Source organism: Miniopterus natalensis, chromosome 9 (genome assembly GCF_054644295.1).
Source record: "Miniopterus natalensis isolate mMinNat1 chromosome 9, mMinNat1.hap1, whole genome shotgun sequence".
NCBI lineage: Eukaryota > Metazoa > Chordata > Mammalia > Chiroptera > Miniopteridae > Miniopterus > Miniopterus natalensis.
Window position 1 is genome coordinate 65,037,290 of NC_142089.1, and position 17,696 is coordinate 65,054,985.

General features: G+C 42.1%; 1 protein-coding gene across 2 annotated transcripts in view; it reads right to left on the bottom strand.

Moving 5' to 3' along the window:
* The window catches only part of RNF144B (ring finger protein 144B), a 142,005-nt gene that overhangs the window by 58,419 nt on the left and 65,890 nt on the right, over positions 1-17,696 (bottom strand). The window contains exon 1 of one of the 2 annotated variants that reach the window (XM_016205153.2): positions 9,478-9,554. The exons of the other annotated variant lie outside the window; for it this stretch is intronic. The gene's annotated coding sequence lies outside the window, so the exon portion shown is untranslated. Of the gene's footprint in view, positions 1-9,477; positions 9,555-17,696 lie in introns of those variants that run through there. 2 annotated transcript variants of the gene reach the window in all.

The window sequence follows — 17,696 nt, forward strand, 5'->3', positions numbered from 1 at the left end:
CTGCACTTTCTTAATGTCATACCAGAAACAGTCAACAGTTACTAACTCTAGTAACGTGAAGTATTCAAGGTTTTCCCCTATTCCCTGCGTGGTGGTAGAAGTCCTGATTAAAAATAAATAGGCTCGAGCTGGTTTGGCTGGGTGGCCCTCAGACTGAAGGGTCTCGGGTTCAGTTTCCAGCAAGGGCACGCACCTCGGTTGCAGGCTTGATCCCTGGCCCCGGTCGGGGTGCATGAGGAGGCAACCAATTAATGTGTCTCTCTCACATTGATGTTGCGCTCTCGCTCTCGCTCGCTCTTTCTCTCTCTCTCCCTTCCACTCTCTCTGAAAAGCAATGGGAAAAATATCCTCAAGTGAGGATTAAAAAATAAATAAGTAAATAAATAAACAAACAAGGTGCTGACCAATGATTGGGAGAGATCCAGTAACGTTCAAGACACAGTGTTCTTATTCAATTAACTACGAGTGAATTATCATCTAAGAGCAAATGAAATTCAAAATGACCTGTATATCAAATTCAGGATTTTGAAGTTTAAAAAAAAAAAATCTCTTTTTAGGGTAAATTAGGAGTTAAAATGATTTTAACCTTCCCCTCTTCCCAGTTTATGCTTAGAAAACTATCACCCATTTGTTTCTCCAAGACTCCCCACAGCACACAGAGGCTCATCAATCTCCCCGCAACTGCTGTCTTCTCATCTCTGTTTCCCTAACACTGCTCACACAACATATTCTGAATTATCTTTCCCCTCAAAAAGACAAAGCCCAAGTCAAACAATAAGAAGAAATGTAGCCTGTAAATGCTTCCTGAGGGAGAAGATGGGTAATGACACAGGCCAGAACCATCCCACATCACAAATGTCAAATATACTCTGAGTCCATCTGAGGAAAGCTGCTGTGAAGAGATAAGTCCTGTTGTTTCAACCTAAGAAGAGATGGAGGTATTCTTCAAGAAAGCCAATTATTTCTCAGTCTCAACCTATATTATTTTTTCAAAGGAGACATTAAACAGGCCAAATTTTTAATGTTCTCAAAAAACAAGGCATAATTGAATACCTTTTAGAAGGTATATCTTAAAAACAGTTTTCTTTGGAAGGCAGAACTAGAAATTGTGTTAATCGAGGCCATCTGAAACATAATCTTGTCTCTTACTATATACTTAAGTTCTCACTCCTTAGCTTGTGAGTTATGTGCCTATAGAATAAGATCAGTTATAAAAATATAAATATATCTATCATCTCCAGAAGTTTCCTCCTGCCCTCTTTATCATTATTTTGTGTGTGTGTGTCATAAGAACACTGAACATAACAAACAAACACTGAACTTAACAAATTTTTAAGCATACAATACAGTATTCTCAACTACAGGCATGATGTTGTTCCATGGGTGTACACTTATCTCCAAACTCATCAAGTTGCAGACATTAAATATGTACAGCTTTTTGTCTGTCAATCATACCTCAATAAAATAGTTTAAATATATATATATGTTTTTTAAAAATATTTATATATAAAAATATTTTATGACATAAAAACTTTTTATAAAGTAGAGATCTTTTTTGTTAAAAAAAAAAAGAAAAGAAATTCCAAGCATTCCCGTCTGGGCAGTGCCTGTGACTCAGTGAGAGAGAGGAAAGAATTACATACTTCATCTCTTTGAGATGCGAACAATCCAAAATAATTCTTCAAAAATAAGTGATTTATTTTTCTGTGTATAATAACACCAAATTCCCGAAAGTGGTAGCTTTCAAATGTTTTTAAAGGGATGGAATTTTATGAAAACAAAATCTCAAGTAAACCACCACTGTATAAAAGAGATAAGGTTGACGCATGCTGGTTGAATCAACACTGGGAGGCCAGGTCAGGTCCCATTGACCTTTCCCTCAGCAGCCTCCCAGGCACCATCCCAGAAGCTGAAGGCTTCACCATGAAGTTTGAAAACCAGCCTTTTGGCTTTCACTCTGGGTAAAATCAATAGTGAATATGTTAAAAATGCGTGACACATGGTGGGTACTTCATAAAAAAAATGTATCAGACAAGAAACCCTTTCACCGTTGATTGATTAGAAGTCAAGCTCTTCAAGCAATAATCAGGAGAATCTTGATTTCTCTAATGAATTCCCCCGCACTTGAGGCGTTTGAGAATGGCTGGCTCCATAGTGTCGTAGTGTTTCTTCATTTATGTCTTGCTAGGATTCACCAGTCTCCACAACAGGAAACCACCAACAGCAGAAACTCAGCAACAGTAGAAACACTACTAGTAAATGGCATGAGATTCAGAGGAGGTGCCCACAGGAAGACTGGCAACACACTCACAGCTCCTCCTGACCCTTTCGCGAGACCACATGCTCACAGGTTCATGGCCAATGCACCACTCCCCTCCAGTTTGCAAGAAAAGTCTTCCTTCCAGAGAGCCCATAACTCACTGTCAATCTACTTGTTTTGCCTCATACTTCACGTTTTACCTACAATAAGAAAGTCACTGAATGTTCGACTTTCTTGCTTGATTTAAAACAGTCATGATTACAATTATTTTTACCATTATTACAAATGTGATTGAACCTCTTACTGGGTGTGATGGACCCAATGGGAAAAGAATTTTGGCAAAGGAAAGAAAGAAGAAAAAGAGAAAAGAGGAGAGAGGAGAGGAGAAGAGGGGAGAAGAGGGCAGGGGGGAAGGGGGGAAGAGAAGGGGGGGAGGAGAGGGCAGGAAGACAGGAAGAAAGGTGACAGCTGCCTTCAGGCTTAAACTTTCTAAAATCAACGGTAGGATTGGGGTGGGGTGGTGAGGGGCAGACTTCACCCAAATTGTGTGTCGCTTGCTCAACTGTAACTAATCACAGAATAGGACAATAGCTGGGGCAGAAGGAAAACCACTCTAAAGCATCTGATTTTGCACTGAATTACCAGGAAAGGGGAATCAGCAGTCCCATCTACTCTATGGGTGTCTCTTGCTCTAAGACTGTTCATTATATGAGAAGCAAGTACTATCTTGTAGGGAAGAACAGGAAAGCCACTTTTTCCCTCATGTATTTTCACTGGAATTGCCAAAGAAAGGAATATTTCAGAAGCGGTGTTGGAAGCACAGGATGTATAAGGAATTTGCCTGAAAAAGCAATCTGCTCCAAAAATGCAAAGGGTAGGAGAGCTAACATTCAAGTATTTTTAACTAATGTATTTATGCCTGTACCACCATCTAAAATCATAGGAGTTATTCCATTGCACACCAAAAATAATGCAGTTGTAAAGGATAATGTTTTACTAGATACTTATCTAGTTATTAGAAATTTTTTAATGTTTTTATTGCTTTTAGAGAGAGAGGAAGGGAGGAGAGAGAAACATCGACGTGAGAGAGAAACATTGATTGGCCGCCTCCTGCACGCCCCCTACCAGGGATTGAACCCACAACCCATACATGTTCCCTGACTGGGAATCTAACCTGTGACCCCTCTGTGCATGAGACATGGGATGACACCCAACCAACTGAGCCACACTAGCCAGAGCTAGTGATTTAGGAATTTTTACACCCTTCTGCAAAACTTTAAAACTTAGATGAATTGATAAAGCATGATTAAAGAGACTACGAGAAATAGAAAGCTACCAAAATGAATAAACTGGCTATTACTGATGTAACAGAATATTAATGTATGTAAAAATCCGGTTGATCTGCTCTGAGGCTATGCTATTCTAAGAGTTACTCAAGAATAAGAGACGAAACAGAAGGGGAGATACACGAATACTCTCAAAATGTTTACATGCCCGTGCAAGACTGAGTCATCGCTGTGCGGTAGCTGGAATAAGAGATATGAATGCATGACTACAAGAGGGAGCTAACAAAGGGAAGGGGAGGTGGTGGGGAGGTACAGCTGAAGTGCTGCCTTGCATAATGGGACTCTCAGGAAGCCAATCTTCTAATAGGCCAGAAAGGAACAGCAATCCAAAGACCTTGTTAGGAAAGCTCTCCCAATACCAACTAAGAATGACATGCCAGGCAACCAGCTTCCACTCAACACAATCTGAAAATTAGCATAGTGTTGACCTTGGCGCTTCTGCCCAATACAGTGATATATTTAGCTGCTGGTTTAGGTTCTTAACAGAAGCTATTAGTGACTCACATACTCACTGAGTCTAGTGGAGTGCTGACATTCATCACCCATTTGCAGAAGTTGTACCCCAAATGCAGTCTGGAATGGAAGGTAGACCAGCTGGCTGGTAGAGCAGCAAGGGCCATGGGTAGTATTGGTGCTAAGCAAGGCAAGAACTTATGACCGACCTCCATAGTGGCCAGTGTTGTGGTTCTACTCCTGGCTTCCACCTTTCACCCACTCTCTGATCATTCAAGGACTAGATGAACCAGTGCACATCCAATAATATCAGAAAAACAGTTCTAATATGTGCCCTGAGAGGATAAGAACAAACGGGGACATGGCCTCACTAGTAATCACAGAAATGCAGTTACTCAAGCATATCTTATATCTATTAAATAATTTTTTAAAAGAACAATGCTCAAGGTCAATGAGTAGATACATGGCATCACACACAGGACACTTTGTCATCATTTGAAAAAGATAAAATAGATTAGAAACTATTCTCTAGAATAAACAAACCCAAGAAATGCTTAATTCTTAGATGTGATAGAAGTAAATCTTCGCCTACTCAGGCTTTGTGAGGTAGCAGCATTGCTGAAAAACACTGTTTATCACCATGTTTCATGTGATAAAAGGGAAATTCTGTTCTCTTCCCCACTGTTTCAAAGCTTCATTTAGAGGAAATAAAGAAAGTAAAAAAATACTTCAGTCTTTCATTCCTTAGTTTTAACATCTTCATTTCATCAGTTTCCAGGATGGTAATAAGATTATGACTTTGTAACTTGAAAACCATTATGTTCTAAAATGGAACTGGTATGCTACTCTATCTCTATTAACTTGTTTTGTGGGTGCAAAGGACAGACACTCCATTAGGATGGGCATCTTAAATATTAGAACTGTTTTCTAGAGAGTCTCTTTGCTATCTGAAATCAAGGTATGAATAAAGTCTAAAGACTTTAAGAAGATCTAAATTTTTTCCAACTTTACTGATAATATAATGGATACATAACATTGTGTAAGCTGAAGGTGCGCAACGTGATGATTTAGTATATATATTTTGTGAAATGATTACCATAATAAAGTTAGTTAACATATCTGTCACAGCATACAGTTACAAGTTTTTATAGTGAGAATAATAAGATCCAATTTTTATAATCTTCCTACAAAATATACAGGTGAAATATATGGAAAGAAATATGAGATCATGGCCAACAAAGAACATGACATTGTGATAAGCTAACTCTAAACCCTATAGAGTACAGAGCATCTGGGATGTCAAGTTTTAACAATGGCAAAATGCTGATCCTTTTTCTGAAATGCACTTTTACTTTTTTCTTGCCTTCTTTCCATGTTCTCATTACCACTACAGGGTAAGGCCCAAGAGGAAGAAATCCATTCTGAGCTTTCCTAACAATAAGAACATATCAAAGAAGGTAGGAGTGAATTTGAGAATAATAGGTCAATGATATTTCTGGCATTGTAATTTTACATTCATAGTGGTAGCTCCCTCCCTGATACCAGTATGTGCCCTGCCCACCCCTTTTTAGATCAATGGTTCCCTTGGAGCCCACAATTATTCATACAGCCCTCCTGAACAATGTTCTTCCCCCTGTCTGGCACAGCAACAAAGCTCAGAAGCAGGAAGGAATGCCACTTAAAGGCAGGTCAGACAATGATGTAATTAACAGGTCAAGGAGAAGTGTTATTTCAGGCAGGCCCATATTGCAAAAGAAGGGCGGATTTCTTGGGTCATGATATTACCAGCAAACTACAGTCACTAAAGCACAGATCTCTAAATCAAATTTTTTTTCTCCAAGTGAGTAAAAGCATATGTAAATATTACCCTCTCCTGTGAAAATTAAAAGTTGCATATAGAAATTTCAATTAGAAACAAATTTAAAACTAGTATGGGAGAGGAATCTCCTCCATCCCACACTAAGTAAAGTGTAGGTGTGTATTTTTATGTCTCTGCCCAATTCAGTTTCTTAAGAACCCAATAATGCAGGAAACAAAGTCAACCCGCAAAGTTGGGTGCTAGGGACACAGAGGTGATTAAACCCCGTTCCCACTTATAAAGAGTAAGCTGGTTCAGGAGGTTGTCAACAGTTTCATGTAATCATACACAGGACAGTTTGTGGGTTTATAGCTTCAGCCACTAGTCCAGCAAAGAGAGAAATGAGATGTCTTGTTCTATCTTTCCAAGAAAGACAAAGAACCAGTTGACTCAAGGTCTGGAACTCAAACTAATGCCTGCAAAGGAATTAGAAACCAATGAGATATGGCATTCCAAGTATGTTTTTTAATAGATACTACAAGCCATGTGATCAGAAGTGAGGTATCTCCAGCTATCAATAAGAGAAGCGTATCTCACTTAGGTGGTTGTGTTTTCAACTCAAGGAAGGGATCTGATCATAGAGGAGAAGTTTCTCATTCCTTGTTGCAAAAGCATTGGTCACTTTTACTCTTTCATGTATTGTTCTCTATTTTTAAAGAACTACTACAGTATGACTCATTGAGTTTAGAAGTAATAATTGACCGAGTAAACAACAAATGCCACAGTTAATAAAAATAAAACACTAGCACAAGATTCCCACATACACCTAAAAGTGGGGGGAAAAAAACAAATTAAAATAAAAATAATTAAATAAATGAACTCAGATGATATTATGACTCCTCAAATTACTGAGTGCTCAGGCAATATCAGAGAAACTATGGTTGAGATGACAAACATCAAATTATTTTTCACGCTCAGGTAAAACAACATGAATTGAGAACTACCACTCTGGTTCAAAGTCACTTCCAAGCTTATGTGAATTCCTTCAGGTCAGAGGTCTCATCTTATACATCTTTATATCCTCAGTACCTATCATACACCTAGCAAACAGTAGGCACTCAATACTACAGTAGATAAGTTTTCTCAATGTACATGGGAGAGAGAAAATACTAAAGGCCCGGTTCTCATCTGCATTCACTTCTAGCAATTCAAACACTGAAAATATTGATAATTTACTGTAGCTAAGGAAGGTCTGTAAATTAAGGTAGGCAGTCCTGACAAAAATTCACAGCACTCAGGAGCAGCGGCTGCAGATACCTGTTCCACACAGCCCAAAGTGGAAAGTGTGATTTGTGGGGCGGCTTGGCCCCTTTCCCATATCCAGAATAATCAGTTGCACAAAGTAAGGTTAGTACCAAAACTGTTCGGACTTTGTTCCTCCATCAACATCTGGGTTCAGCATGATTCCTGACCTCTACCTCAAGCTGGTGATTTCAAACACTACACACCTCACTTAACAAGAAAGTAATGTCATTAGCCAAGGCCTGGGGCAACACACAAGTCAGAATTAGCAAAAACACTACAGAGAAATGATTCTGGTGTCCTTATAAATGTCTCTAAATATCTAACATATTGAAACTACTTTCCAAGAAGAAAAATGTACATATACTTTCTCAGATTAAATGTTTTCAGATTATTGAAGAGAAAGCTAGTTTTCAGGAAGCTAAATGGTCTTACTACATAGGTAAAATAAGCTTTTTTTTTCCTCTCTCTTTCTCGATAGAGCGTAACTTCTCTCTCTGCTGTCGAGTTTGACTGAGAAAACTTGGTTCATAATCTGGGAGACCCAAAAACTAATTATTTTTATTTTTTTTAAAAAAGACATGTCTTAAGCTGACCTAGTTTGGGAGCCTGGATGCCTTTAAATTGCCAATGAACTGAAACCATTCATGAGAATAGGGCTTTTGAATGCTGAGAATGTTCTTGGGGCTCAGCACAAAGATATTTGGCAGCGATGACTGTAAATATTTGTAAAGCCCTGGGTTTAGACAGTGTTTGACCACATTCAAACCTCACTTCCAGCACAGTAGTAGTGGGGGAGCAAGTTATCTAGGCTGATTGGTTTTGGGGGGTTTTTTGGTTGAGTTTGTTTATTTGTTTGTTTTAAATAAAAAGCTAGGCAACCCAATTCTGCAATTCAACACCTTTTTTATATTCTCTATATATGTTTACAGTCTCAAGTAGACAGAGGCTACTTATGAAACAGGTTTTTTTGGGGGGGGTTCCCCCTATTTTTCACAGTTTCTGCCCACTACAAAGAATACCAGTCACAGGTGTGCAAGAGAAAGGCAGGAGGAGCTGGGAGAAAACGCGGCCTTGGGTTTCCTAATCCAGGTCCCTCCAAGTGGCTCTGTGGCTCTGCCATCGCTATCAGTCTTTTTCTCCCGCCCTCTTCTCCTCAAATAGTTTCAGAAGTGCTTAAGGGACTGTTAGCCACGCGAAGGACTAGGGCTGGGAAGGGAGGGCAGAGGAAAGGGCAGGAGGACCCCGCAGAGGCATGAGAGCGCAAGGGACCAGGGATCAAGAGGTTCGTCTCAGCGAAAGCTGCAGCAGCCTGGACCCTTGAATGAGCCAGCAGCTCAGTGAAGACTGGCCGGGTTCCTTCCTCCTCTTACCCACACCCTAAAAACTGAGTCATCTCAAAGTTCTTTTATTTCTCTTCTGCTCAGACACCCCCAACCTGCTGCTTCGGAACTGTTAGGTACATTTTTCTTTCATTCATACCTGGCTATGTGCAAATAAACATCTAGAAAGGCCAAGTGAGAAGATCATGGATAGTCCCCGCAGGAGCGCCGGCTCATGTTTTGATAAGATAAATGTGCGGCAGAAAGCAGTGAGAAAGTGCGAGGCTGTAGGGGAAGCAGGAAGGCAGGGTGCATTTTCCCAGAAAGGAGAATTCATTTCTGAGAAATCCGAATGCGAGACGCACAGACAGCAGGCGTAGGCTTACAGCAGGATCCCTGAAACTAAAAATAAAAGCAAAAGGTACCCCCGGAAAGAGTGAGCTAAAATACCTTTTCTCTGGTGAAACTGCAGGAGTCAGTCTCATTTCAACTTAAATTCAAGAAGAGCAGCATAAGATCAGAGTTTCACTTTGTGTCGTGAGCAGTTACCTGGCAAAATAATCAGCATGCTGTGCGGCCAAGGGCCCGCGGATAACAGAACATCTCGTTAACATCCGTGAGCGTCAACCCAGCGCTGTGCATTTCCAGGCAGCAGCAGGGCGACAGCCGAGGTTATGCCAACTTTTGGTCTCCCTTTAAGACATGGGGAGGTCTGATCTAACCTTGAATTTTCCAATCCATTCCGTAGAGGCTGTTTTTAGTAGAAACGAAATAAGTTTCTTTTTACCTTTACAAAGACATCTCTTTTTAAAAGTTAACAGGTGTCGAAGGCGTTCAGCATGAATTCGGTTCGGTGTGGCTGAAGCCCGAGACGCAGAGCATAAAGCTAATAATACCCCCGGCATCGTAGTTTCCCGCCCCGTTTTCCCTCTCGTCCGTCCCACACCATCCCCGTCTCGCTACGCCTGCAGCTTTTGGGGAGCTCGCGGCACCTACCTGGCCGGGGAGCCGCGTCCCTCGGCGGCCGCCAGGGTCCCCGGCGGCGCCGGCTCGCGCGCCCGGGAGGAGGGGCGGGCTCGGGCTCCCGCGCGCCCTCCGCGCGCCGCAGCTGACAGCTCCGCGCTCCGCAGGACCGAACGCGGCTCGGGCGCCAGACCCGCCGGGCCCGAGGCGGGGGCGGGGCGGGGCGGGGGCGGAGGCGGGGGAGGACCTAGGGCCAGCCGCCCCCCGCCGCGGGGAGCTGCAGCGGCGCGGCGCCCGGGAGCCCCGCCGAGCGGAGCGCAGCCGAGCGGAGCGGAGCGGAGCCGAGCGCGGCGCCCGGAGCCGCGCGTTGCTTTATACAGGAAGCTCGGGCGCGGCACTTCCTACTTCCCACCCGAGCCGCACTTCGGCGGCAGGTGATGGCTTAACCCTGTCCGAGCCGGCCGCCGGGGCTCGGGCGCCAGCCGGTCCTCCCGCGCTGGCTCCGCGGACCAGCAGCTCTGCCCCGTCCTTCTGGGACGGCCGCCTGCCGCAGGGCTCCAGAGCGGGGCGCCCGGCAGCAGCCCCTAGCGTCCGTCATCCTGCCCACACGTGTCACCTCTTGGCCTGCCCAGCTCGCGGCTTCTCTGCACTGTGTCCTCCGGGCGCGCCTTTGTCTCTCTCTCCTTCCCAGCTCTTTAATTTTTTTTTTCTTCTACTTCCAACAGGCCAGGCCTGCCCCCCCACCTTGCCAGAAAACTGTTTTTATAAATACTTTCTATGCACAGCTCATCAAAAACACCCTGTACCTAGTTATTAGAATACTATTGCCTGTAGTCGCTATGCTGGACTTTACATCCCCGTGACTGTTCTGTAGCAACCAATTTGTACTCCTAAACCCGTCACCTTTTTCACCCATCCCCCCGCCCATCTGGCAACTTTCAAAATGGTCTCTGTATCTGAGTCTGTTTCTGTTCTGCTTGTTCGCTTAGTTTGTTTCTTAGATTCAATTGTTGTAGATATGTATTTATTGCCATTTTGTTGTTCATACTTTTATCTTTGTTTCTTCTTCTTTCCCTTAAAGAAGATCCTTTAACATTTCATGTAATACTGGTTTGGTGGTGGTGAACACCTTGTACCTGATTTGTCCTTTTGTGTCTAATAATAAAATGGAAATGCAGGCAAATGAAATCAAGACTGTCTTAGTTTACCTCATAAAATGCAGGCACACCTTTATGAAACAATGCTTTCGCTTGAAATGCTTTGTCGACAAATTATGTAGGGAACACTTAGTAACCTAGCAGGCTGTACTCTCAGCTAAAGAAAATGTAACAAAGTGATCTGGAAGCCCTGGGGACTATGATGTGCCTTCCTTACTCCAAAACCTTAGTTAATTTGTGTAATGTTGATAACAGAATATATACCTACTTGCACCCCACACCCCCCAGAGGTCAAAATCACAGTCCCAAATCTGTTGCAATTTAGAAATGCCTCTACTGTGATACAAGAAATCTTTCTGTGCTCACTCTGCACCTCCCTCTGCTTTTGCAACTGCACTCAAGAATGTGCTTGCTAAAAGGAAGGGACTCGAAAACCCCTGTGGAAGGGACTCGAGCAGGCCAGTGAAGGAAGAGCACACAGCACACTGCTGCTCAGCTCTCTCCATGTTGAAGAAAACCTTCAGGTCAAAGCCTGGTGCTGAAGAACACAGTGTATCTATGTGTGTGGTGGTAGGAAGGCAGGAGGACCACTCCACTAGTGGGGGAGGAAGGGAAAGTGAACAAGGGAAACAAGACGGTAAGAAAATTCACAGTGGGAACCCAAAGTAATAGAACCAGAGGATATTTGAATTTGAAAAGTTCTTTTAGCTAGTTTAGTCCAAACACTTAATTTTAAAAATGAAGAAACTGATGTCCAGGGAGATATAAGTGGTGGTCTTGAACCAGATAGGGGGCAGGGCTGGAATGAGACCTAAATCTGTCTTAGATGAAAAAGGTACATGTTAAATGAAAACCACCCCCACAGATGTCTAACTTCAAATTTAGCAGTAGCTTAGGTTCTGAAATAATCAACCTCAAGGCATTTTCTTGGTGTAGTGACCATCGTTGATGGGCAGGAATCAAGAAAGGTAAATAAAGCACCTTCTAAGAGGTTAGTTTACTCATTAGTGTTGATGCAAAAAAGTTTGACACCTTAAACCAAAGTTCAAAACAGAGTCCACTTTTTAAACTACGGTGCAACTGGGTTATAATCTCTTATCAACAGGATAAGGGAAGAAGCTGTTGCCAATATGAATGAAAACATGGGCTTAAGCAATAATAAAGGCTGCCTGTTATTGTAAATGGTTGGAAGGGGAATATATTGTATAATTTAAAAACATCAGCATTATTTTAACCATGCAAGTTTATAAAAACTGCATTCAAATTTTAGTTGGACTAAATAAATATGTAGAACACTACAGTATTACGTGACAATTTTTTCCAATATGCCTAATGAGCCCACTGTGTGCATTCATTCATTCCCTCAAGCACTTTTTTATCTCCTCCCAGAAAAGCTGCTAGATGCTTGGAAGACAAAAGATAAGTTGGATGTAGTCCCTGTCCTCGGAGAGCTCTCAGTCCAGGGAATGCGTCAGAGAAGCAAAGCAATTCTCAGCGTATTCTGATGAGTGATGTGACAGACTTAAATGTAATGTGCCATGGGAGTACAGAGAAAAATAATTTAACTTAAGGAAAGGGATTGATGAAAAGAATCACGGAAGCCATCCCTGGGAAAGTGGCTTAAAAGCTGAGTCCTCAAGTAGCTGATTAGGGAAGGTAGAGAAAGGTGAACCCGTCAGAGGCAACAGCCAACGCAAAGGCCTAGACGTGTGAGACTTTAGGCGATGCTTTTTATCATTCAGAAAGAGTGGGTGCATTCAGAATAAAAGAATGAGGGCCTCAACTAACAGTAGTGACAACTGACATGAAAAGGAAGGGAACAAATGGAGAGAGATTTCAGAAACAGGAGTAATAGGACCTGATAGATCTGACTGGACGTGGGGGATGAGGGAGAGAGGAGGGCCCAGGCTGTTGGTGCCACTAACTGAGATTGGGAATAAAGGAAGAGCAGTCGTAAGGAAAATGACGACGATTCCATTTTAATTGTGCAGAATCTGAGGTGCCTCTGGGACATAGTGGGAAACTTGTCTAGTAGGCTGGCAACGGAGAGAGATCTGGGGTAGAGGATCTTTGAGAATTACCATAATTTGGGTTGTAGCCACGGATGAGATAACCAAGAGCCAGAATCATCCACAAAAGGTGGCATGCTGTTAAGAGAATCAGAGGCTTTGGACCCATACAAATTCTATCACCCATTCATTATTATGTAAGTTTAAACGAGTTTGAACGTACCCACAATTCAGCTTTCTCCTCTATTAAGTAGGAACAATGGATATTCACCTCATAGGTGGTTGTGAGGTTAAATGAGGGGTTGAAATAAGCTAGCTCAGTGCCTGGTGGCACTAAGTCTTGGGGGTGGTGCAGTGAATGCCACCTTCTGGATTGTGCAGTACACAACCTGCTCGACCGCACAGCATGGCCCGGTCCTGCCACACACTAGGAACTCATTCAATGTTACTTACCTAAGAAGGAAGGAAACGGGGAAGCGAAAAGAAAGGGATCATAAAAGAGAATCAAAGGAATGCCAGTCCTTAAAGGGTAAATAAAGAGGAGCCCTCAAATAAATCCAAGAAGGAACTGCTTCTTTTAGACTGGAAAAATAAATGTAAGGTTCAATATCATAGACTCCGAAGTAGAATCCAGCCACTGCAGTCTATAAAACTGTTTTTTATCTTTCTAAGCAATAAAAAACGTAGTATTACAAACTGCCCACCAGAGATTACAGTCATATTGACCTACATCGTAATAGAGAATTCTTTCCTAATCGGAATTACAGATCTTTCCAAAGAAAAGGCAAACAAAATCTTGACATGAATGGTAAGTAACCCAAACTGTAGGAATTGTAATTAACTTGTAATGTATCTAAAGGTATATAGAGCAAAACCAAAATAAACCCAAAGCATACTTAAAGTTTTCCCTGCATATGAGGCAAAACTATACAAAAATATACTTACTAGATTACTAGATATTTATGTGTAAGATACTTATGTGATAATATATGCCATAGTATATAATAGATAATAATAATATGTACTGTAAAATGCACTGTATTCCTGCCCTAGCTGGTGTGGCTCAGTAGGTTGAGCATCATGCCATGCACCCGGGGGTCACCGGTTGGATTCTCGGTCAGGGAACATGCCTGGGTTGTCTCGATAGTGCAGGAGGCAGCCAATTGATGTTTCTTTCTTCCTCTCCCTTCCTCTCTCTAAAGTCAATGAAAACACATTTTTTAAAAATGCACTGTAGCCCGGCCGGGCGTGGCTCAGCGGCTGAGCATTGACCTAGGATCCAGGAGATCGTGGTTTGATTCCTGGTCAGGGCACATGCCGGGGTTGCCGGCTCGATCCCCAATCAGGGACTTGCAGGAGGCAGCCGATCAATGACTCTCTCATCATTACTGTTTCTATCTCTCTCTCTCTCTCTCCCTTCCTCTCTCTGAAATCAATAAAGATATGTATTTTTAAATGCATTATAGTCCTACATAAGAAGAGAATCAATAAGTAGGATTTCTTTTTTGGAAAAGTTTTTTCTTTAATATAAAGAAAATTCAAGATTCATTCTTGTGCTATTGAAATTAAAATTCTCATCTACCTTAATATGTAAGCTATGTAACTTAGATGTGACATCTTAGTTACATCCTGTGTTAAAACATAAAAAAATTTTTTAATGATTTGTTCAGTTTCAAGAAATCAGATGACAGAGCACCAGTATTGGGAAACCAGCTTCTGCAATAGGTTCAATTCTTTCTCCACAGGAAAAATTTAAGGCAAAGGTCATGGTGTCCTGCCACTGACAATGTGGTGATTTCTCATTTCCAAACAGCTGCAAGTTCATTTGCATTTTTCTGTTGCATCTGATGGTGCCCATCTTATCCATCCAATTCATCCTTTACCGAGGGTGTTGAGTATAGGAGGACTTGTCATTTGGTTCTATTTCATACGTACAAGTGTCTCAACATCTCACAGAGCAAGTCAAAACCAGGGGGCCCCAACAAGAAAAACCTGGCCAGAATACAGTCACGGGCGACCTAAATGTTTTGGTCAACAACAGACCACATATGTGACGGTGGTCTCATAGATTATAATGGGGCTGAGCTGAAAGCAGTAAATGAACAAACAAGACAAAGAAACAAAAACTCATAGACACAGGCAACAGGGAAAGGGGGCTGGGGAAGGTAGGGAAAAGGTAAAGGGGGTCAAATACGTGGTGATGGAAGGAGAACTGACTTTGAGTGGTAGGCACACAATGTAATATACAGGTGATACATTATAGAATGGTACAGTTGAAATGTACATAATTTTATTAACCCCAATAAATTTAATTTAAGAAAACACATGTTAAATGCCACATTAGGAAAAACTGAAACGCATGTAATACTTATTTTAAATCACCTTTATTTTAACTGGTGACAAATGAGTTTAAAGGAAAATTAAGATCATCAATAAACTCTACAGTGTATGTGCTTTAAAAAAAATAATGGATCTCGCCCAGCCGGTGTGGCTCAGCGGTTGAGCATCAAACTATGATCCAGGAGATCTCGGTTTGATTTCCCGTCAGGGCGCAGGCCCGGGTTTCGGGCTCCATCCCCAGTGGGGGGCATGCAGGAGGCAGTCGATCAACGACTCATCATTGATGTTTCTACCTCTCTCTTTCCCTCTCCTTTCCTCTCTCTGAAATCAATAAAGATTTTTTTTTTTTAAATAAAATAAAATAATGGATTTGAAAATTTTTCTAGTGTTTTATAACACCCTAGCCATTGTAACATCATAGCACCACACAGTTCTCATGTGTTTGTGGTGACACTGATGTAAACACACATACAGCTGCCAGTTGTATAAAAGCATCACACACACGATTATGTACAGTACATAATTCTTAATGATAATAAATGACTATGTTACTGGTTTATGTATTTATTACACTGTACTTTTTATTGTTATTTTAGAATGTACTCTTTCTGCTTATAAAAAAAAATGTTGCTGTAAAACGATGCCGTGTTATGCTGGTAGCAGCCTCATCCTCTCCTGTTAACCCATCTCTTGATTGCAACATTTTCTCTTGTGCTTGATTTAATCTCAGTGCTTTTTACATGATATGCAGGCTTGTAGCCTAGGACAATAGGTGTGTAGCAGGCTATACCATCTAAGTTTAAGTGCACTCTATGATGTTCATGCAATGACAAAATCCCCTAACAGCACATTTCTCAGATCCCTGCCACTGAGCAGCGCATGACTGTCATCTCAAACTTCCATTGCCATTATCCGCATGAGAACCCTCCGTGGCCCAGGATGGAAACTGAATCAGGGAGCAAGAGTCTAAAGGATTCAGTTGTTCGAGACTCTTAACATCCCACGTACACCACCACTAGCCAGCCGGGGTTACCAGCCCAGGCAGGAACGTGAACCCCAGCACCCCTGTTTATCACCTAACTCTAGAAAAAAATGACTGCACTGGCCCGGAATTAAGATTCTCCACTAGAAAGTCACATGAAACAGTCTTGAGAATCCTTATGCGTGCAAAGTCTGCCTTAATCCTTCTACTAATATTATTACCATCTCTTCCTAATTCCCGTATAGCAGACAATCGAAAAAACATCCCCAAACTATGTTCCCATCGTTGTCATCCCGGACAGTGTACTAATCGGTGTATAGGACACGAAAAGCTCAGCACTGTGCATCCATATCCTACATGAGACAGAGGGCTCCCCTGAAGGAAGAGCCAAACTATTTCTTGGCTTAAATCATGAGGAACCTCATTCTTCAAATTAAGATTCCACTCTGCCGGGACCAAATTACTCATAGGTGGGGGGCTGCTATAATGGTAATTTTCCAGGGGAACTTTATTTTAAAGGCGCCTTAAAAACTTGTTTTCTCTGTAACATAGATGTCCGATTCCCTTCTTTTCCTGCTTTCTCCCTCTCACCCGTCTCGTCCCTCTTCCTGCAAAACAGTGAATCATAAAGTCCCCAGTGAAATCAGGAGCCAGATAGAAACAACAAACACTACGGTCTGCAACAGATCAAAGAGACCAAAATTAAGGGCATGGAACCCAGGGCTGGATGGAGAAATGCAGGCACCTTGAGAGGAAGGGATCCTATTCTGTATTCCACAAGGGAAAAAAAAAAATCCTACACTGAGAAGGTCTATTTCCCTCCCACACCTACTACTTTTCATCTAAAGCCCTCCACATTCTCCTTAGGACGTCCTAAGAGGGTTGGTTCAGCACAGCTCCCCACAGCACATGCCACAGCACAGCCCTCACAAGGAGCCCCCGCAGAGACCTTGCTTGGTATTAACGCTGTAGCAAAAACCAAAGACTGTTCAGCAATTCCTGCGTTGCCAGCAAAAGGGAACCTCAGAGAGAGCTTTCTCACAAATCAGTGATCCTTAAGTGGGTCCCCCTTATTCCCCTTGGCCGCTGGAGAGGTATCAAAATTGATTAAATATATGAAGATCAGTTTAAATAAGCAGTAATTGCAGCTTTGCGATACATCTTTGCAAAGTACCTTTCTCCAAGGACCCCACAATGATTTTTAAATGCATGCTCTCTGCCTGACCCTCATGACTATATTCACCTCACGGAAGTCACTGTGTCACTAGTTGCAAGTAATTAATGATCTCGTAAGGCCAGTGCTGAAGAAAGTAAGTTACCGCCCAGAGTCGTTTGTTTTCAAGTGCAGAGGCCTTTCCTTCCTCCTCTAACTCAGCTCTCTCTTTATTCCTCAACTTTGGCACCTACGGAGCACGCTATTCATGTCTGTCTCCCTCAGTAGTCTGTGAGAAGAGTGTCATAATACTTCTTTTTCACTTTCCGCTCACATCGGCCCTTCACTCACCCATGCGCCCAAGTTAATAGCCTGGGGTGCCTTCTAAGTGTTTTTCTCTGTGTTCATTTAGGCATACTGCTGCATGCTAGCACACACACCCCATTTATCTTAGCTCTGCGGATCATCTTTTCATATTCTTTGCCCATGGTGCTTTAGTATAGTTTATATTTTTCCTATTTATAAGAGCTCTATAGATATGAACACTTGGCTGCAATACATTTTACGAAGACTTTTCCACACATAGCTGATGTCTGCTGATTTATTTTATT